At 34.3% G+C, this 22,549-nt stretch overlaps 1 protein-coding gene and 2 pseudogenes across 1 annotated transcript in view; 2 read left to right on the top strand and 1 right to left on the bottom strand.

Annotated features, from left to right (window-relative positions):
* The window catches only part of LOC133204128 (uncharacterized), a 363,878-nt gene that overhangs the window by 69,803 nt on the left and 271,526 nt on the right, over positions 1 to 22,549 (top strand). The window lies entirely within an intron of this gene.
* Positions 8,380 to 9,457, top strand: LOC133204056 (putative nuclease HARBI1; annotated as a pseudogene).
* Positions 9,557 to 10,709, bottom strand: LOC133204164 (myb/SANT-like DNA-binding domain-containing protein 3; annotated as a pseudogene).

Raw genomic sequence — 22,549 nt, 5'->3', positions numbered from 1 at the left:
TAGACCATACAAAAATCTAATATGAAACTTACATCGTAAATATTTTGTGGTGTATTTCATTTAATTTTTAGACAATAATTGTGAAAAACAAATAAAATATTCTGGTAAGTTGCGTCAAAAATTTCAGTTTATTGTGTATTTTGGTTTTCGCTGTTATATTTTTACAATTCAGTCGGTTTTAAAATACTTAAGAGAGGTTAGGGCTCGCGTAGTTACGACAGATTATGCTCACAACATTTTCTTAAGAATTTTTATTAAAACGACTTTTATCTTGAGTATTCACATATGATAAAAATATACGGACGGGTCTCATCCGAAAAAAAAAAAAAAAACAAACAGAAACAATATAAACTTGCCAGTATTGAGAAAATCTTATTGGGGAGGGGGTTGAGAGTCACTTCCCTTAGTCAATTTCCTTCACGTGGCTCTCCTTACCATATCATACCGTGCATGCCACCATGAAATTATTATTATTATCTAAAAAACATATAAATTATGATGATTCCTAATTCAACATAGCTGCACGAAGTGAAAAAGAAATATGAAGATAAAAAGAGGGAGGAATTTATTTCATAAGGACACTACTATTTTAAAAGGTTGTAAAAAATAGAACAGTATGAAACTTATTGGAAAATATTAGTCAATTTCAGTCTCTTCTGTCACTGTTCAGAAACAGACTAGAGTAGTCTTGCCAAGCAGGTTTATAAATGTAATGCTGAAATCAAAATCAATGTACATTTCATTTCTTTTATCTGTGAATAAACTTAATATGCATTTAATTTGAAGATTTGCAACATTAATAATTTAAAATAAATGAAGTTTGTAATTTTTATAACTACAATATAAATTTTACAGATATAATGTTGCCTTCATTTTCATAATTTCGACCACTGAGAAAAAAAATATTCTTGGTACAAAACTCAAGCAAAATGATAAAACCAAAAAATGCAGTGTGAATATTTAAGCAAACGCATTCATTTTTAATTAACAAATGAATTAATAAGTTCAGGCTAATCTGGTTGTCATGCTATTCTGGCCCTTATTGAGTTCTTTTCCTGAATTTGTGAAACAATATATATTGGTTCATGTGATATATGGAAGTCAATAAATACACAGGGAAAACTCAGCAAGATTTCAACCAATTTTTAACTTCAAAAATTAACAAGGAACAGTGTTATGGTCGTCTGTTTGCGGGGTCAATGAAAACTATTTCTTAATATCTAACATATCTGAACTAAAGAAGTATATTTTTATAAACTATTTAAACTTTTTAATTTATTTAAACAAATTACGTGAGTTAAATGACTAAAAAAAATATATTGATGGGTTCTGCTATAGTGTAATTAAAATAGATAATTTCTCTTTGTGTCAGTGATGAAGTGTAATTTAAGTTGTTATATAAAATCCAACACCATTATAGAAATTTAAATTCAGAATTGAGAAAATAATGGCAACAACAACTGTCAAAAAACAAAACAAACTTGGCATGCATGCAACTTTCAACAGGTTTTCAATAGTACCTGAATTGAAAACAGAAAATCAAATAGTAAAAAATGTTAGTATTCCAACAAATTAAGTAACAATTTGAACATCATACTTTTTCCAAATGTTCTAACAACAGAAATACATCTGGAATGCCATGCATTCAACTGATACCTCTGGAATAATCTCTAAATCACCCTTTTTTATAATCTTGCAAAAGTTTGTAAGTGTAGACACACTTAGTAATTCCTTCTTCTGCCACATCATTATCAATGATGTAATGGAAGTTTACAAAACCTGGCACAACACTTACAACTCTTCCCATGTAAATGTCATCTGAAAATCTGTGTTTGACCCTTTTTCCAACCAGAAATGGTGTCTCAAATTTTAGGAAGTTTTCTTGTAATAGTGAAAAAGTTTGTTTTTTACCTTTTGAACTTAACTTTAAAACCTCGTTTTCATGTTTTTGCTTCAACATCTTTGTCTAAAGTTGAGCCTGCAGTGCTTTCCTTTGCTCCTTCTCATTATCAATCTCTGCAAGTACAGCATCATCTCTTCCCCTCGCCCGGCAAAGTCCATAATATGCTATTTCATTTGTTTGTTTTTCTTGCTTTCCCAGAAAATTTTGCTCCTTTTGGCCAAGGACAATCTTCTTCTCTTCTAGGACCTGTCTTTGTTTTTCAATAATGTCATTGCATCGCTCTTTAAACTGTGTAAGGGGTTCTCTTCTTTCTGAAATATTGTAAGTTACCATCTTGTTCTTCTCATCCTCTAGCTGGTAAATACTCTAACCATTCTGCTGTTTTATTAAATGAAAATATAATGAACGCCTCGTTTGTCATAGTTTATGCATTTTGACGAAAACTTATAAAGTTGTCAAGCATTCCAAACACTATCTTACTTATTTTATTGTGTGGAACAATAGATTTGCTTTGTTCTTTGAGTTTTTCTGAAGGGTTATTGTATGTTCCAACTGGTAAATATTCTTTTAAGGCATTTGAAACAAGTTTGTGAAGGTCAAGAAACAGCAACTGGGCAAGCTGGATTGGAAAATGATCAACGTTGGTGGTATCTGGTTCCACAAGTTTCTCATAAAGTGTGTTTTTTTTTTTCAATCAAACTCTCTTCAAATGGAATAGCTTCACCATTAAAAAATCCTGATGCTTTCTATGTATCTAGTCAGACTTTTAAATTTGTGTTGACGCCCGCGTGGCGCAGTGGTAAGTGCGTCTGCTCTAAAGTCACGGAGCAAGGATCTGATCTTTAAGTCGCTTGTTCGAATCAACCGCCGGACGTGGAGACCGGTCCTTCGGATGAGACTGTAAAAACCGAGGTCTCGTGACGCAGTAGATGTTGTCATAAAAATAAGATTCCTCACTGCTCAATGGCCCTGAGTGCCGAGTATAGGTATAAATTTGCAGCTCTCCAACGGCAAGTGGTGTCGTCTCCATATGAGTGAAAAATTCTCGAGAGGGACGTTAAACAACAAACAGACAAGACAAAATATGTGTCAAGGTCTAAAATATTTAGATTCTTTTCAAGAATTCTCTATTTTGGGCTGTAATCAATTTTGATACCATTCCCAACACCTTGCAGGTAGCAAGGTAAACTGAATTATGAATTAAATGAGCAATTGTCTTGTGAAGATTGTAATTCCACGAACGTCTTTCAGAAATGTGCTGATTGTCTGTGAAAATTACATGTAACTACCTATGCAATAAAAAAAACTTTGAATTTGTTTCCACGAAATAGGATGAACAATTCTTATTAATAACTTGAACTGCATTAAACTTTGAATTCTGCATATGTACCACCTTTTACATTACCACCACAAGAAAAACATTTGGAGCACCATCTCATTAAAGTAATTGTTTTCGGCTCTCTAGTTGAAAAGTAACATTCGCTTTCCTGGTCAGTCTTAGAATCATCAGCAATATTTGATTCAGAACTTGTATGTATAGCTTCAAATTTCTTGAGAATGGGAGATGTGCACTACGCCATATTTACAAGCAGATGTAATGCACAAAAGAAATTATTAACTTTGCTGCATATGAGGTTTTGGTTATTAACTAGGTTTTCCTGTCTTTTTTTATGCCTCCGGATCGAAAGATCCCGGGGGTATATTGTTTTTGTCCTGTCTGTCTGTTTGTCTGTTTGTCCGTTTGTCTGTTTGTTTGTCTGTTTGTCTGTCTGTCTGTTGTCAACTTTAACCATGCCCATAACTTTTGATTGGTTGGAGCTATGACTTTCATATTTCACATGTGTATTCATTGTGACAAGACCTTTCTTTGGGTACCATAATATTTGACCTTATGACCTTCACCTTGGAGTTTGACCCACTTTTGCAAAATTTTATGAGACTTTAACCTTGGCCATAACTTCTGAACAGTTGGTGATTGGGGTTTCAAGCTACACATGTGTATTCCTTGTGACAAGACCTTCCTCTGGATATCAACCACTTTGACCCTTTGACCTTGACCTAGGAGTTTGACCTACTTTTGAAAAACGTTAACCTTGGCCATAACTTTTGAATAGTTGAAGCTAGGGCTTTCATATTTCACATATGTAATCCTTGCGACAAGACCTTCCTTTGGATACCAACCACCACTTTGACCTTTTGACCTTGACCTAGGAGTTTGACCTTTTTTTGAAAAACTTTAACCTTGGCCATAACTTTTGAATGGTTGATGCTAGGGCTTTCATAATTCACATATGTAATCCTTGTGACAAGACCTTTCTTTGGATACCAACCACTTTGACCCTTTGACCTTAACCTAGGAGTTTGACCTACTTTTGAAAAACTTTAACCTTGGCCATAACTTTTGAATAGTTGGTGCTTAGGGTTTCAAACTTCACATGTGTATTCCTTGTGACAAGACCTTCCTCTGGATATCAACCACTTTGACCCTTTGACCTTGAGCTCCTTTTGAAAAACTTTAACCTTGGCCATAACTTTTGAATAGTTGGAGCTAGGGCTTTCATACTTCACATATGTAATCCTTGTGACAAGACCTTCCTTTGGATACCAACCACCACTTTGATCTTTTGACCTTGACCTAGGAGTTTGACCTACTTTTGAAAAACTTTAACCTTGGCCATAACTTTTGAATGGTTGATGCTAGGGCTTTCATAATTCACATATGTAATCCTTGTGACAAGACCTTCCTTTGGATACCAACCACTATGATCCTTTGACCTTGACCTAAGAGTTTGACCTACTTTTGAAAAACTTTAACCTTGGCCATAACTTTTGAATGGTTGGTGCTAGGGCTTTCATACTTCACATATGTAATCCTTGTGACAAGATCTTCCTTTGGATACCAACCACTTTGACCTTGACGTTTGACTTTTATTTAAAAAACTTTAACCATCGCCATAACTTTTGAACAGTTGTATCTAGGTCTTTCAAATTTCACAGTTGTATTCCTTGAGACAAGACCTTTCTTTGGGTATCAACATTTTTTATCTTTTGGCCTGGATTTTGACTTGCATTTGAAGAAACTTTAACCTTCGCTATAAGCTGCCATACGGGGGCATCAGTGTTTCACAAACACATCTTGTTTTTTTTTATTTTTGAAAGTATTTCTGGTTTATACTGTGTAAGGGCTCTGTGAAATGATACATTTACTTTTGCCCTATCAGACACTGAACTTTGTACGTTGCTTATGATGGCATGACCAATTGATCTTCATTGATTATCATTTCCTCACAGGATTTGGATTTGTCATATAGGATTTGTTTGAAAGTGCCCATAGTTGTTGTAGCTGCTTTATTATGCATATCTCTTTACCCGAGGAAAAATGCTTCTTTCTCTTCATTGCTTGCAACAAATATTTAGTAAGTTTTTCTGTTTTTCGTGTTTCTTGTTTCATCTCCATGTAAACAAAGGTTTTTCTTTTGTCCAAGTTCCATACCAATTTGTTTTGTCCTATAGCAACTTTTTTACACACAGTGTTGTCCACTGTTTGTTTCTAACAGTTTCATTAACAGTGGGAGAGTTGTTTGTCACGATATTAAGAGATTTCAATTTCATTATGTATTCTTTAACTTTAGGTGTGTATGAACAAGAATCTTCATCAAATATTTTCATTTCAACATCATCATCTTACATATTCAAATTTTTAAAGGTAAATTCTTTCCTGCTCCAATGATCTAACAGTATTTCTCAACTTTATTTTTTTTTAAAGTCATCATTTCCATCTGGTTTTATTTCAGGTGATACAGATTGTAGGTTTTTAAGCGGAGTTTGCATAACTTTATAACTTTAAATTCTGATTTCATTGACACCAGTTCCTTAGATCTATCTTAAACGCTCCTTAGCAACTTTTAGCAATACTTCTCAACTTTTTGATATTTTTTGTAAGTAATTATCTTTATTTCATTTTTTTTTTTTGAGTAACATGTTCTTATACATGTATCTATTTTTTTTTTTTTTTTTTAGATTTCCACACATCAACCTGCTCTTTAATTTTTAACTCTTTCTGTCATTTTCTTTCAGGGTTTCTGCCTGGGGATATTTAATGCCTCGATCTGTTCTTCACAAAGAACTTCTCTATTTCTCTTTTCAATTTGTTGTTCTTTTAAAGTATTTTCCATGGACTTGATAGCCATATTTGCAGTCTCTCTTGATTCATTATGGACTTCTTAACATTACTTGCACTTCTCGTACCTACTTGAATTGTAACACTATATTTTCCCTTCTTTTGTTTAAATATACATGTTTTTTTCTCAGTTTCCAAATCAGTGCATCGGAATTAATAGTTTCATTTCTGACACTTATACCTGAATAAAGAACTGCGAACGATAGTATTGTTCTTCCGCCTACCTCCAAGTCCATTTTCAAAAGTTAACACATTTGAATGATTTTTCATATTTATATGAATTTTCATAAAACATTGCTTCTTTGGGAAAACAAAGAGAGATAACTCTATAATATAGGCAAAACTTGTGTTTTTTACTATAGAAATCAACGGAAAACGGAAAATATTTTTTAAACATCCCCCCTTGGGAACAAAAAGTCCCGTTTACGGGTTATATGGACTGTCATTTCACATATTTATACCAAAGCTTTTTGTGTTTCACGAGGGGGAGGGGCATATGTTTACAGACAAAAATCTACAAAAATGCTTATTTTTCACCAATTTCAAGGGGGTTTACAACTAAAACATTGTATTTTATTGAAAAAATATGTTTAATTTTATAGGTGTAAAACACAAGAAAAGATTTAAAGAGCATTTATTCATATCCCAAAAATTTTTAAAATGCACTGATGCTTTAAAGCCCGATTTCAAATGAAAATATCGTCTACCCTACTCCCCCTTTTTTTAAAGAGTTGGAATTAGGGGTTATTAACTATTTAACACTGGAATTAAAATTAATAACATTGAATTGTTCTTTGCATTCAACAAAGATTTTACGGTCAACTTGTCATAAATATTGAATTAAATGAACGTAAAATTAGGCGGGAATCGATAGTTAGCGTGTGTAGTTCTTGATCTTTTTTACAGATTGGAATATTGTCCTGTTTCATCTTTTTAAAAAGGTTAAAAATTTCTATGCTGCTTAGTGGCATTTTTTTTTTACTTTTTTTTTCTTTTTGGATGTGGGATAATTCATTTTATTACATATTCTTGCACCATACAACTGCGATATTAATCTGTTAAAGTCCGCCGTTGGTGGTTTGCATAGAATTATCCAGACAAACAGAGCACATTTAACACAGTAACATGTTATTGAACTATAAAACAAGCAGGAATTGGCTTAATAATCCAAACATGCTGAAGAAAATAAGATCTATTTATGTCCGAACTCTTTGAAAGTTCGTTGTTTATATGGTGGCAGATGATAGTTGTTTTTAATGCCAAACATGTGCCGAGGGGGTACACATATACATGCAGTCCATAAAAAACATGTACATGGGGACAGTTTTCCGGGGGCTAATAATTACACTTCATATGCCCATTGCTCACAAATTTTGCCAACAAATTACATGTAATCTGCCTATTAGAGTGCACATGTACCAAAAATGCACCTGGGGACTCCACAAATTTTGGCTTGTTTTTCCAAGATTTGGGCCTCAGTTGCATCCATACAGCCCACTCCCAGGCCCGAGCGAGCAGGATAAAACACCCAGTATTCGGTAAATCAATGTATGCCCTAATGAAAATTCACCAATTGATATGGGGCCATTAATCTTCCCTCTGAGATACAAACTTTCTTCTAAACCCTACTGCTTTTCAGCTGAATTTCCTCTGCAACTGACCTTTCTTACTTTTGCATTTACAACTCTATATATGATAAGCGTCATAGTGACACCTATATATTGCACATCATTTTTTCCACCAAGCACTCCACTACACTGCGAATGTGTCCCATAATTATTCTAATCATTTTTCTACATAAAATATCACATCTAACTGGGGATACCTCAGTTTTTTAAAGAAATTTGACCGGGTCTTTAGTACGAAACTATCCCCTGTCACCTATGCAAAAAGTATTCCGGTGTGTGTTAAGATAAAAAAAAAAAGTTTATTTTCTATTGTTTTTTACAAGTATTTATTTTGTACGTTTTAAACCCTTTTCCGTTTTTGTAATTAATTCTGATATGAATCGACCTTGAATTCGATTGGCTGTAGGATACAGGATAGGGTAGGATAGGATAGGATTGGATTAAGTACTATATGTTACTATCGTGAATCCTCAATCCTGAATCCTATACAAACCCATCCCAAATCATACTGTGGGATAGCAGCACTGTTGGCCACTTGCACATGTTTGGCTTAAGCCTGGATCAAGGTGATCTAGGCTTAAGTCAGATTCAAAATTATCAAATCACTTGCAGACCTCACTGATTTATCCGAGTAGAGCTCAGAATTGTGGTTTACAGTAAACCAGGTAATGGACAAGTTTAAAGGAAGGCTTATATAAGTGATGGAGTATTATTTTGATGAGATAGACCAAATTTATTTAGTGGAAATACTTATCAGGCGAGAAAGCATGGTAAGAGACAGGACAAACCCTTTTCTGAATTATTCTAAAGAGGAATTTATTGACAGGTTTCGTTAAAGAAAGGAATGTGTAATTGAATTATTAAATGAAAATGGGGAACACCTGGAGCCAAAACAAAAGAGGATTTCATCAATATCACCTCTTGATCAACTACTAATAGCTTTACGGTTATACGGAACTGGGTGTTTCCTCAGAGTTTTTGGAAATCTCTTTGGAGTTCATGAAAGTTCAGCTTCTCGAATTGTGAAGAGAGTATCGTCTGCATTGGCATCGCTTTACAAGAATTATGTAGTATTTCCATCAGGGAATAAACTAACTGAAATCCAAAGACTGAGGTTTTATGAACCATAGTGGTATTCCGGGAATAGTGGGTGCAATAGACTGTACCCATATCCCAATACAACCACCTGGAGGTGACACGGCAGAAATTTTTCGTAGCGGGAAAGGATTTTTCTCCATCAATGTGTAAGCAATTTGTGACAATGATCAAATGCTTACAAACGTGGTTGCAAGATGGCCGGGAAGTACCCATGACAGTCGGATTTTTGAGAACAGTAGTTTCTGTGCTAGTTTTGAAAGAAGAAATATCCCTGGGATTTTGATTGCAGCTAATGGATACCCTCTCAAACCTTATTTAATAACACCCATTCTTATTTGCCGGACACCACAGGAGAGACGCTTTAATTTTGCTTTGAGTAACAGTCGAGTTAAAATTGAAAATGTATTTGGCGTTAGGAAAAGACGCTTTCCTTGCCTTTGAAACCAGTTGAGATTTAAGATTTCTACAACCTTGCACATTATTATTGTTTGCGCAGTAATGTACAATATTGCAAGGAAAGCTGCCATCCCGGTAGCAGATGATGACGATGAAGGAGAAACAGCTGTTCCAGTTCCGATGCCACCAAATGCAAACCAAGGGGGGGGGGGGCAGGCTTTAAGAGCAGTTTTGATTCGACAGTTTCAGTAAAAAAAACCGAACAAGTAAGTAAAATTGATTATAAATTTATTTTTTCAATTCTCTTTTATTTAATGTAAGCTTTATATTTGTTAATATGCAAAATACTATTCATTGTGCATATGGCTGTCAGAAAAAGCCACTGTTGTTGTTAGAATCTTAGAATGGAGGTACTGGCAAATTATGTTCACTTAATTTATTTCGTTCTCTAGTTTCTGTTTCTTTAACTTTAGTATGTCCTCTTTCAATTGGAGGATTGTCACCTTTTTACTATGTTCTATTTCTGCCATTTCCAGGAGCCTATTCTTGACTTGGTCTTGACGTCCTGAACCAGCAGCTTTTTGTTTAGTACCAGGAACTCTGGACGCTGGTTGTGGCGGTTTAGCGGATTCTTCCGACATTATCGGCGCATCCTCCTGAATTGTGTTGGTTGTCAATATCTGTGAACAGTGAAGCATTGACTGTAATTATTATGAGTAAATAAAATGTATCATTTATATAATGGTTTTTGTCAACAACAACAACAAAAAATACAATAAAACATGCATACAGAAGATTCCTCATGAAACGCGAGGGATTAATAAAACTGTAAAATCGTGAGATTTTGTTTTCACGTATTTTAAAATCACACTTTAATTTTTAATAGCTGATTATTTATATAGAATTATTATAAATGTTGGGTGCGCCCGATTTTTTTATGTTCTCGTAATTTGACAAAAATGGTGGGATCGCGGAAGTATATGTACAGGTTGAAAAATAAGAAATCTACAGCGCATACATGTATGCAAAGAAATTTTAATCAAAATTGTTTTAAATGCAATAATTTTGACAAAATATACCTCGTCATTATCATCTAAATCTCCATTGTAATTTTCTGGTTCATCCCCATGGAGACTTGCATTATCGTCATATGGATTTTGCAAACTAAAACTTTGCTGTGGAAGCATATCGGATATGGTGCTGGAAATTTTATCCAAGCTTTTCCCAGATGGTCCTCCACCTGTCTCTTTCTTGTCTCTCCTCTCCTTAGCAACAGCCGACTTCGCTCTGGCTTTTAGATTTTTCCATTATGATTTCAGCTGTGTTATGGTTCTCTTGTTTACACCGTGTCTAGAACTAAATTCTTACTCAATATTTATCAATTCTGTGTTCTTCTTACTAACCATTCTGCCATCATTTTGCTTATTTTCTATGATGTCCTTCCTACCACAAAATTTCTTTTTTCTTATTCAGAAAAAATTGCTGACTTCTGTCTTGTTGCCATTATTTTCAAATAATGAGATAATCTTAAGCCGTATTCAGGTAAGAAAGAGTTGAATCACATGTTTGCAACCCAACTACTTCTCACCTGAGTACAGCTTAAGCCAGGTTTAAGACAGGGGTATCTGATCCCCAGATCACCTATTAAATCAGGGTTACAGGTATGCAAGTGGCCAAATATGTTTTAGGTGAGCTAGGTTAATTAAGTAATCCAGAGTCAGGTTAACTAGGTTTAAATCCCACTAAAGCTAAGCTCACGTAATCCTCACCTGTGTTTCACACTGAAAATAAAACAGGTTTTACCTAAACTGCACTAAATCTCGGATTTTAACAGCATTTGGTATAACAATAACCAGATTGATTGACTGAATGATTGCATGTTGTTTTACGTCCCGTTCGAGAATTTTTCGCTCATATAGAGACGTCACCATATACCGGTGAAGGGCTTCAATTTTAGACCTTTACTCGGCACTCAGAGCCATTGAGCAGTGAGGGATCTCTATCGTGCCAACGCCCGCCGTGACACGGGGCCTCGGTTTTTAAGGTCTCATCCGAAGGACCCGCAACTTTCACTTCACAGTGCCGAGCGCTTGGCGAAGGAACAGTTGCTACCTATTTTTTATCGACATAAGTCAGTCGCGGCCGGGGCTCGAACCCACGACCTCCCGATCACGGAGCGAGCGCTCTACCGAATGAGCTACCGTGACGGTACATTAACCAGAGAAATAACTATAAAAACAGGTAAACGCAAGGACAACTTAAATCTTTAAGAAAAAAAACCCCTCTTAGTTCTTCACAGAAAATGTCTAACTACTAGGAGTATCTTCCTATTTTGAGTATGAACAATGTTTTCATCATTACTATCAATATGACAAAGGCCATTCAATTAATTCATGGTATATTTAAAGAGCCATAGCGCATTTGATAGGCATTTTCGCCTACTTCGTAGTGATTTCTTAAAATACATTCAATTTGTTTAACCAAAATTTTGTCATACAATCTTAGTTTATAAATGCGTAAAAAAATCACGCAATAATGATATTTCAATGTTATTGTTCCCTCATAAGAAAATTATGAAATTTATCCAGTTTGTTTGGAGTATATAGTAAATATTGAGGTATCCACCTAACGATGACAAATTGTTGCCAAAGACCACCCTTAACTAGAAAAACAACTTTTGAATAATTTTATTTGGATATGACTGCACTTCATTACATTTAGATAATTTTGGTTAAAGATGATCTTCAAATTGAAAATGATGAAAATATATATTCAATCTATCTTCTTATATTACCTTAAGATTTAGCAATTTGTTTTAAATTTATCGATTCGATATCATTGACGGCGTTGGCGCAGTGGAATGATGGCTGGGATGTAAAAATTCTGATTGTAAGTTCGTGCCCCACATTTTCCCATTTCTGCTTTTTGTTTTGTTTTGTTTTGTTATTTTTCTTTGTGTATCTTTTCTACGTTTTTCTTTATAATGTTTTATAATGAACATAATTTCAGAACGTTATAATAAACACAGTACACTTTGAAAGTATCTCGGGAAAAGACATAATTTTATTAAATCATGCTAATTCATAGCTACTTTTTATTTTAAATTTATTGATTTTCTAAATCTTATGTATCAAAATGTCAGTATTGAGCAAGTAAAATGATTGTCATTAAAAATACTTGCAATTATGAAAACATTTACTTATTTTGACACTTTCATAATTCGTGCACACGTATTTGCATATCTTCCTATCAACTAAGGACCTTTTAGTGGATGGGTGGGTGGGTTTATGTGTTTCCCAAGAGGGGATTCAAAAGCTGTCCCATATTACTTTAGTTATATAAATTTAAGTAAATTGAAGTTTCAAATCTGAGACAATGAAAATCACAATTAGATTTCAACCTGACCTGGCAATGAGAATTGCTGTAACACACTTCAGCATGTCCATAATAAGTAGAACAGTATTTTTAGAGAAGTGCAAGACCATCACATAATAATATCCAATCTGACACAGATAATTTTGGGTCGTTTTTTTTATATTTCTCAAATAACTCCAGCTTCTTCATTAAAGCTATCCATTACTCCAGTGTTAGAAGAACATTAAATTGACATTAACATCTACCCTAGACCAGGTTTAGGCTTAGTTTAATTTGTGAGCTAAGCTAACTTCTGAGAAAAAGGTATGAAAGAGATTTAAGAAAAAAATAAGCTGATCTTAGTGGTAAACCTGGTTTAAAGTAGGAAGGACACCTTATCCCCCCCCCCCCCAAAAAAAAACCCAAATACTTTTTTCTTACATTTTTTCACATGGCGCAAAAGAATGTATAATGAACATTCCGTGGAAAAATGAACTTTGAATTGAGGATTCATTAAGTAAGCACAGGGGTGGTAATATTCCTACCCTTTCCAGTCATTCCGAAAAATCATTGAACAACATATATTACCCATAAATACGAGGGCTGATCGGAAATTATTAAGACATTGTGTATTTTTCTTTCTATAGAACGCCTTTTAGTGAAAATTTGCATATGCGTTTGACAAACAATAAGAATTAATAAAAGTAAAAAAAATATTTTAGAAATATTTTATTTCTTCTTTTGAATGGTATATTAATGTGTCAATGGTAGAGGTACCCGGCGCAGTCGCGAAATCGGATACTGAAAAAATGTAACAATTGCGTTCAAACTCCCGGTGGACCCATAATAAGGGCGAAAATAATTCAATTTTTGTATATAATTTCTCAGTTTAATTTTAATTTCATTCTGTGCAAGTTTGTTAGAATTTTGAAAAGAAATACGGAGATCATAAAAAATTTAAGCGCGGTACAGAAATCTGATAAAGACGACAAAATGGATTTTGACATCAAGGCGGTGCAGCGAGTATACCTAAAATTTTGTGTAGCGCCACGGAGAACTCTTATCCAAACTAAAGACCTGCTAAAACAATAAATATGAGATAAAACATGTCTAAGGTTTTTTTTTTCTTCTCATTTGCATATACTTTGTTCTTACAAATAATTCAACCAGAACAAATGCTCCGGACGACCATCAATTATTACGTACTAAATAACGTTGACCCGCGTTGCATATATGAATACTGCATGATGCTAAGTCCACCTGTATATGAAACTTCATGTATATTTTACACTGGGGTAGCAACAACACAGGATGCTGCTCCTGATCAATAAACATATGCATGTTTATAATTTCATCGGAACGTATTTAATTATCCTTTGTTTTATTTATTTTTTTTTTATAAAATGTTAACGAATTTTCATGAATTTATCTCTGTTCTTTACAGAGTAGCAGTAAATGTCTCAATAATTTCTGAACAGCCCTCGTATTTATTATGCAATATGCATTCAATAATTCAAAAAAAAAAAAAAATTAAAGAATTTTATACTATAAATCTACATTAACATGTGCGCATTAAACTTTTAAAATTCAACACATTTGACTATTTTCATGCAAAAAAAAAAAAAAAAAAAAAAAAAAAAAAATTGATACTCTTTAAATTCTATAAAAAATTCTCTGATTGATTTAAAAAAATTATTTATCATGATGTGAAAGATTTGACTAATACCATTCTTCACTCTAACAATCTTGGTCACATTCAGGGCTAATAAAGGTACATGTACCGAGTAGTCCATCCCCTTATTTTCCTGACATGAAAATATGAGTAATGTTTAAAATGCTATTTTTAAAACATGCAAAGCTAATTTTAAAAAAAATGGATGAAATGGATCATACGTACAAAACAATTTCTAATAAATGATTAATGAAAATATTAATATGACATTGGGAGAAATCATAAAGTAATAAAACAAAAACATTTTGAATATACTGAGACAAAATATCCATTTGACAAAGCACTTCCCAATACAAATAATTCTATTGCATAGAATAATAAGATTATCATTGAAAAAAATATGATCGGCACTCTTTCAAATTGATCAAGAGTAATTTCATTCCATCAAAAATATATGAGCAGGTAGGATAATAACATACGACTAAGGAAAACATATGGCCGGTTGCGTATCTATGGCTCAGATATATGTAAGTACAGCTCAGCCGTTGATCCGCGGATCGTAAGCCGCGTTTTAACCCCAGTTGAGTCGGGTTTACTTGAGACGTAGTTCTCTTGCACGCTATAAACACTGATAAAACTGAGTTATTCTTACCCAATCTTGACTTATTCAGATAAAGATGTTGAAGGCTAGTAATTTTCCTAATTTTACAGCACTTCAAAATAAGTTTTAATATAACTGGTGGTATCTCGAAAGGACATATTTAAAAACAAAGATAAATATTGATGGTAAATTGTTAATTAAAAATGCAAGAAAAAAATTTAATACAATTTCATTCAAACCACGGGATCTATCATCGAAACTCAAACCATAAGAAAATATGAAATCGCAAACAAAATACAGCTTTTGCAAAAGACTGAAGAGAGGAAAACTGGGAGGGGGTCTTGGGAATAAGTAATTTAGAAACAATACCAAAACGTAAGACATAGGTAAATAATGAAGGAACAATGTATATAATTATTTGAATTTTTAATATAAAATCGAATGATACCTTTTCTGAAGATATCAAGCCATTAGTACTTAATTTGTTGTTCATAAGGTTTAGCTTGACATACAACTAATGTAACAAAGAGATTATTTGGGCAATATTCATATAGCCAGCAATCGAGTGAATTGAAGTTGAGCCCTGAAATCTGAAGCCCTTCACTGGCAAACGGTGACGTCTCTATATGAGTGAAAAATTCTCGAATGTAACGTTAAACAAAATACAATCAATCATTATACACTGTACTTGATGAATTTATCTGAGATATAACATTATACATTTATTGACTGGGTTCGAGGGCAACCTGCATTTTGTCGGACCAAGAACCAAACTGTTTGCCTGAGGCCAGGAAAACAGTTTGGTTCGAGGGTCGACAAAACGCATTTTGCCCGAGAACACAGTCAGTAAATGTTTTGCTACACCTTTTATTTTATTTACATACATATATCTTGTACGGGTTCCTATAATGTAAATTTCCTTTACCCACACTACGGCTAAACTCGGTCCCGTCCAAATTGTGACGCAGCGGTCCAATATCTCGTCGAAAGGTCCAATATCTTACTCAGCGGTCATACATCGATTTTTAATGGACCGCTCAGTAAAGCATTGAAAATATCAGACTTCTCAAAGAATAGATTTATATAGGAAACAATTTTTGAAGGTATAACAATTAACAATATTACATAGTTACATTACCAGTATCACTATTATACTGACATCAGGACCCCCTGGTCATCTATCCAGCATCAAAACTGCTTACCAACTGGTCCGCTTTAGCATTCGTCGTCTCTAACTAGCCAACAAGACTCTTTGGCCTGGTTGCACAGAAGCTGGCATCTCATTTTCTTCAATGTGGTGGCTCCAATAGATACTGTTAAAGGTGCTTAGAATATTTACTACATAGATTGGTCAATACCAGAATGTACCATCATGATGGCTGGAAAAAAATAGATTAAAATAGATTCATGTAAAACAAAATTTATGGCTGTTTGGAAAAGCACATTTTACCAGAAAATCTTACACAGAAACTCGACATATCAAGAGAAATGACCAAGCTACCATGCGGCAGTAATGAAATAAGGGATTGAATTTTCTCGGACCAGCAAACAACATGCAAATACATGTTTCAGTATATGTCACTTTGTCAAACTTTTTTTTCAGTGAAGAAAACCAGAAATAATTTGTCCCCAGTACTCTTGGAAATAAAAAGATAATTTGTCTTTCTCAGCCATGTAAATAAATAAGCTGATACCCCCAAATTTTGCTAGCTCCCCCCCCCCCCCCAATCAAATGGTAGTTTCCTGCATGCAGTTAACATATAAGAAGTTTTCTATTCATGATGAATTACAATTATGACAGACATTTGAAATATACATCTATATACAATGCACATAATGTTAATATCTATTTGACTTACCAATTTAAGAGCTACTTTTGAGGCCTTGTGACGGTACATATTGTCGTTTTGTACATATTGTCGTCGGCGACAATATGTACCTACCCTCACGGCACATATTGTCGTCCATCGGTATATATTGTCGCCGGCGACAATATGTACCGAGACGAGCCTTATTTTCTTCCTGCATAATGGACGATAAAATGTACAGTCAAGCACCAGCACATATTGTCGTCGGCGACAATATGTACAGTCAAGGTCGGCATATATTGTCGTCGATATATTATTTTGACGAATACTAGTTTTTACTTGAGAAAGGAAAGAGAGATTTACACACACACACACACGCACAGAGGGGGACAAACAGCATTACTAGCAATACTGTAGGGAGAAAACTTTCTGGGCAGAAAATTGTGTCCAGGATTGATGTACACCACTGTGTCAGAAATGATAAAACTTATGTGAAAGCTTCATTATGAGGTGTAGATTCAGTTTTACATGTATTCAGATCATGTCCCTCGAGGGAAGGGTGTGGCTGCAATAGATGATCAACTTTTTTTCAAAGAATATTTAGAAAAAAAAATCATTCAATTTTTTTGTGCTGGGTCAGAAGAGATGATACTTATGTGAAAGCTTCGTTTTATAGCGTACGATCAATTTTGCGTAGCTGGCACAATAAAAAAATCCCTCACTGCTCAATGACCGTGAGTGCCAAGTATAGGCCTAAAGAACTACGCACGCTAACTTTCGATTCCCGCCTACATTTTACACCCATTTCATTCAATACTAATGACAATTTGGCCGTAAAATCTTTGTTGAATGGAAAGAACAGTTCAATGGTAATTGATTGATAATTTTATTTCCAGTGTTAAATAGTTATTTACCCCTAATTCCAGCTCTTTGAGTAAGGGGGGTAGACGATATTTTTCATTGAAATCGGGCTTTAAAGCATCACCACATTTGAAATATTCTTGGATATGAATAAATGTTCCTCAAATCTTTTCTTATGTTTTACTCATTTAAAATAAAATATATATTATTAATAAAATACAACGTTTTAGTTGTAAACCCCATTGAAATTGGTAAAAAAAAATAACCATTTTGGGGTTTTTTTTGTCTGTAAACATATGCCCCCCCCCCCCCCCCCCCCCCCCCCCGTGAAACAACAAAAGTTTTAGTATGAATTTGTGAAATGACAGTCCATTTTACCTGTAAAAAGGAATTTTTGTTACACATGTGGGGGGAAGATGTTTAAAAAATATTTTCCGTTTTCCGTTGATTTCTTTAGGGAAAATCACATGTTTTTCCAAAATTAGAGAGTTACAGTATCTCTCATTGTTTTCCCAAAGAAGTAATGTTTTATGAAAATTCATATTATCATCTATATATATATGAAAAATCATTCAAATATGTTTACTTCTGAAAAAATGACTTGGAGGTACTCTCAATTTAGTCCACAGATAAAATTTAATAATTTAATAATTTACTTAACATATACAGTAACACACCTTTACATGCAAATAACTTTTTAAATTTTTTTAGCTTGTCAAAAAAAAATTCTGAACCAACCCCCTCTTTTGTCTGGATCCACCACTGAGAACAGCAGTACGCCCGTGAATAGTGATACTTATATGGAAGTTTCCTTAGGTAGCGCAGATTCAAGCATCTTCAAATCAAACCGGGCCTAGGCTGGGGCCAAAATAAGCGATCAAATTTTTACATAGGAATATATGGGAAACTTCTTTAATAATTATCTTCTCAAAAAGAGATCAAGGCAATGCAACAGAGCAAAACAAAGCAATGATTAGTCATATTTATATGGATTGTTGATTGATTGATTATTGTTATACCTCTACTGAATTTTTGCCTAAATAACATTAGATCGTTAGATGTGACTATTTCCCTAGAAATCATTAAGAATGGACTAATCCCCATGTGTTAGTCAAGTGAGGTAATCCCCGCTTCGAAAGCTAATTCCCGGTTATCCGTAATCCTCTAGGTTTTACATTAAAATTGGTATGATAATTATGTGAATGGACTAATCCCCGTGTGTTAGTTCAGTGAGCTAATCCCTGCTTTGAAATCACACTTTCTGAATTTTACGTTTGTATCGGTATAATAAAACAGTTAAAAGTATATCACTGCGGTTTCGCCTCGGGAAATAGTCCTGGCTTTGGGGAACTGGAATCTTGCTAACTCCCTCAATGATATACTTTAACTGTATATTGTTGTTTAACACCCAGTTGGCAATATTTCAGCCATATTTCGACGATAACATTAAGTGTATATGACCATTTTTGAAGTTTATAGTTTCTCTGGCCATATTCATATGGACCATTGCCGTGCATTGTCATGCGACATGTTCTGATGGATGACAATATGCACAGTGAGGGTAGGTACACATTGTCGCCGGCGACAATATGAACAAGACGACAAAATGTACCGTCACAATCACGCTGCATGAAGTAGCATACGAGACACATCAGTGTGATATACACCCCAATTACATTCACAAAACTACCAAAAATCAATAAAAGAAGTCTTTAAGCAACAATATCTGTGGGGCGACAATATGTACAGTGAGGGTGAGGCACATAATGTCGCCAGCGACAATATGTACATGTGTTACTTTTCAGCCGGCGACAATATGTACCGATGGACGACAATATGTGCAGTGAGGGTAGGCACATATTGTCGCCGACGACAATATGTACAAAACGACAATATGTACCGTCACAGGCCTCTCTATCGTATATCTTTTCAGTGGAAAAAGTGTTTGTAAATCCACAAATAGTACAGTACTATCAGTTACATTTAGGCCCAATATTTTGAAACAAAAAAGTACCAAGTCAACAACGTTTTTGATGTTGGAAAAATGCAGACAATTGCCTTTACCCTTTGGCTGTAAGCACATAATATGGTCTGCCAAGTTCTTGAGCTTAACAACCCTTCGTCCTTCGTTCCATTTGATGTCATCATATAATCTTTATCAGCTGTGTCGTCTGGTTTGGAATAGGGTGTAAGTCGTTTGCGACTACTAATATTCTATTTCCTAAAAAAATATTATTGTCCTGCTTGTTTACACATTATATTCTGTCATTCACTCTAATTTACTTCATCTACCTTTACTGCTGAGCTTTCCTGTAGTTAACTTTTCCGGGAATTTTTCTCGGAGCACGTTTTTTACAAATGCACTCTGCCATGTTGAAATAGGCGCATTTTCGGATTAAATGGACCGAAAAATTCTTGATTAAGAATATACATGTAATGTAACGTGATCGCTATCCGAAGCTACGTTAAACACAGGCGTGAATACGGTCATAAATTATATAAACCATAGCCGCTAATAGTGAAGTTGGGCAAAAATATGGAATTAAATTAAAGTTTTGAATTGAAATATATGGGGAAAATCTAGGAATTTCTTTCCAAAAAGTTAACACTGGAAAAGATTGATGATTGGATTTTATTGTTATTTGCCGAATCGGCAGTATTTCATTCATATTTCGGCGTCACTAGACAGGAAAAGATAATTACGCATAGGACACCCTCGTGTTTGGTCAAGTTCCAATGATATCTCCATATACTGAATATTATCGAATGAAGCATAACATACATAAGTTATCTAATGTTAATGAATTATGAAATTGTGACACAGTATTATGCTATTATTGCGAAAATATCATTAGGTAATAAATGTGTGTGTGTGTGTGTGTATGTGTGTGTAATGAGCCGGAATACTTTCTATTTTCACTATGGAAGAGTTATAGTTCTTAGTGCGCTATGTTGTAAAAAATGTACAAATCTCGGGGAATTTCCGGCTCAAACGACCAGTCAATAAATGTATATTTCCGGCACTAACCATGTTAACAATATATTGAATGTCGATGAACAAATCATTTTATTGTTGTGAACTTTATATGCATCAAGAGTAGAAACAACGATATGTTGGTCGTATGTATAGTATCTATTTTTCTTATGGTACATCTAAAACAATGCACATGCCTCAGAAATGTCGTATTTTTTTATATGTTGACACTGCGGCCGTTAGGGCGAGCGGAGATACCTTTCAGCTGTAATTTAGATTGGGCTAGTCAAACTGCACTTGACATTTGCTACGTCTGGACTCTGAGATCATACATGTATATATAACGTGTTATGTATGTTGCATTACCAAAACGAGGTCTGAACAGTGCTAATTTTAATCAAGAACGTTTAATCTACTATATATATATTTTTTTTATTTATCCATTAAATCAAAGTGTTTTTATTCTTTGTTGAATTTTGCTACCACGAGAACATAGTTTGCAGCGAGATGCAATTCGCTAAGCATTATTGGACCACAGGTAACTGCGGAAAAATTTATTTTGATCAATGTGCAAAGTCCAAATTTTCTCCTCGTACAGGCGTTGCTTTAAGAGCTCGCAGTGACGAGCGGCGCTTTAGGGTTCTCGCTCTCTTACATTTGTCTACTAGTTCTTTTTTTTAACTGGAATGACAAATACATTTAACATTTAAAATTGGATTGTGATTGGCATCTTTTGTATTACCCGCAACGTCATGCTGTCCCAGTCAGACAACCAAACGCGACTCTAATTTGAAGAGTTCCAGTAATGGAAATCAAATGTATGCACCATGGATTGGACAATATTCACCATGTATCGGACCAACAGTATATTGAACCGGAAAATGTTCAACCTTTTTCTATCGTAGTGGCCTTGAAACACATAAAACGGCTATAGAGATTATGAATTAGTAGCATGAGTATATTCAATGCTTTGTTTAAAAATAAATTCTCTTCTCTAGTAGGATTGACATTATCGATCCAAAATTGTTGAGAGATTTTGGTTGCATCGTATTGACTTTTAAAGGGCTTGCAATAGTATTTCGTAATATTTCAACATGCGCCTTTCTCTCATTGATTATCGTCTTCTAGTATGAGGAAACAAATGAGAGCCCACTGTTATCATCAATAACTTGTTGTTTTTTTTTTCAGATTGTGTTGAATTTTAATTTTTTTATTCGTGCAAAAGACATTTGTCAGTTGGATTGTATACACCCATCTCTATACGAAAAAGGAAGAAAATTATCCCTATCCATGCACGGACATTGTTTTTTGACAAAGCATTGTATGGTTAGCCCACAATAGAGGAAAAAAGTTTTACATTAAATTAAATAGGGGAAGTCTGTATAAAATAATAATAATAACTTCTTCGAAAGAACAAAGGAACCAAAACTGTGAAACTTAGTTGAAATTATCCTGAGGTATTAGATTTTAAATTGGGGCATCCAGGATATGTTGGACCACAAAAAAGGGATAAAGTATTTCACTGAAGTATATGGGGAAAAAAACTTTCCCAAAAAATTTCGGTGGAGTTACTGGATGTGAAAATTGAAACTTTTGAGATAGTCAAGATTTTAAAGTGTTTAAATCATAAACTCAATGGGAAGGGGGAAGGGTGAAGCCACAATAGCAAATCAAACTTTTACACTAGACCATAAGAGAAAAAAAATGCTCAGGAATAACAATAGAATCATTTATTTGCAAACATCTTAAAGTTGTGTGGATTTATCTTATTTTTTCATCAAACTATGGACCCATGGTTAAAGTCGAAAACTCAGAATCATTGTACCTGCATGAAATAAATAATGTTCTTCACAACTGCAAAAAAGACCATGTTAGGCATATTGATAATCATGCATCTCCATGTTGTGTTGATTCAGAGACCCATTAACATAAGACCATGGTATTGGACACAATTTTTTATTGGAATATGAATGTTTTTCAAAAATCTTATAAAGAACTGCAAAGCTAAAAAGAAACTCAAGTTAGCGTTGTGGTCCATGAGCCTCTAAGATGTCCTTGCTGACTTGTCAGTTTT

The sequence above is a fragment of the Saccostrea echinata genome, unplaced genomic scaffold (genome assembly GCF_033153115.1).
Source record: "Saccostrea echinata isolate AGI-Se365-2 ecotype Australia unplaced genomic scaffold, CSIRO_AGI_Sech_v1 ptg000052l, whole genome shotgun sequence".
Lineage (NCBI taxonomy): Eukaryota > Metazoa > Mollusca > Bivalvia > Ostreida > Ostreidae > Saccostrea > Saccostrea echinata.
Note: the sequence above shows the minus strand (reverse complement) of the source record. Positions and strands in the feature narration are given on the sequence as shown.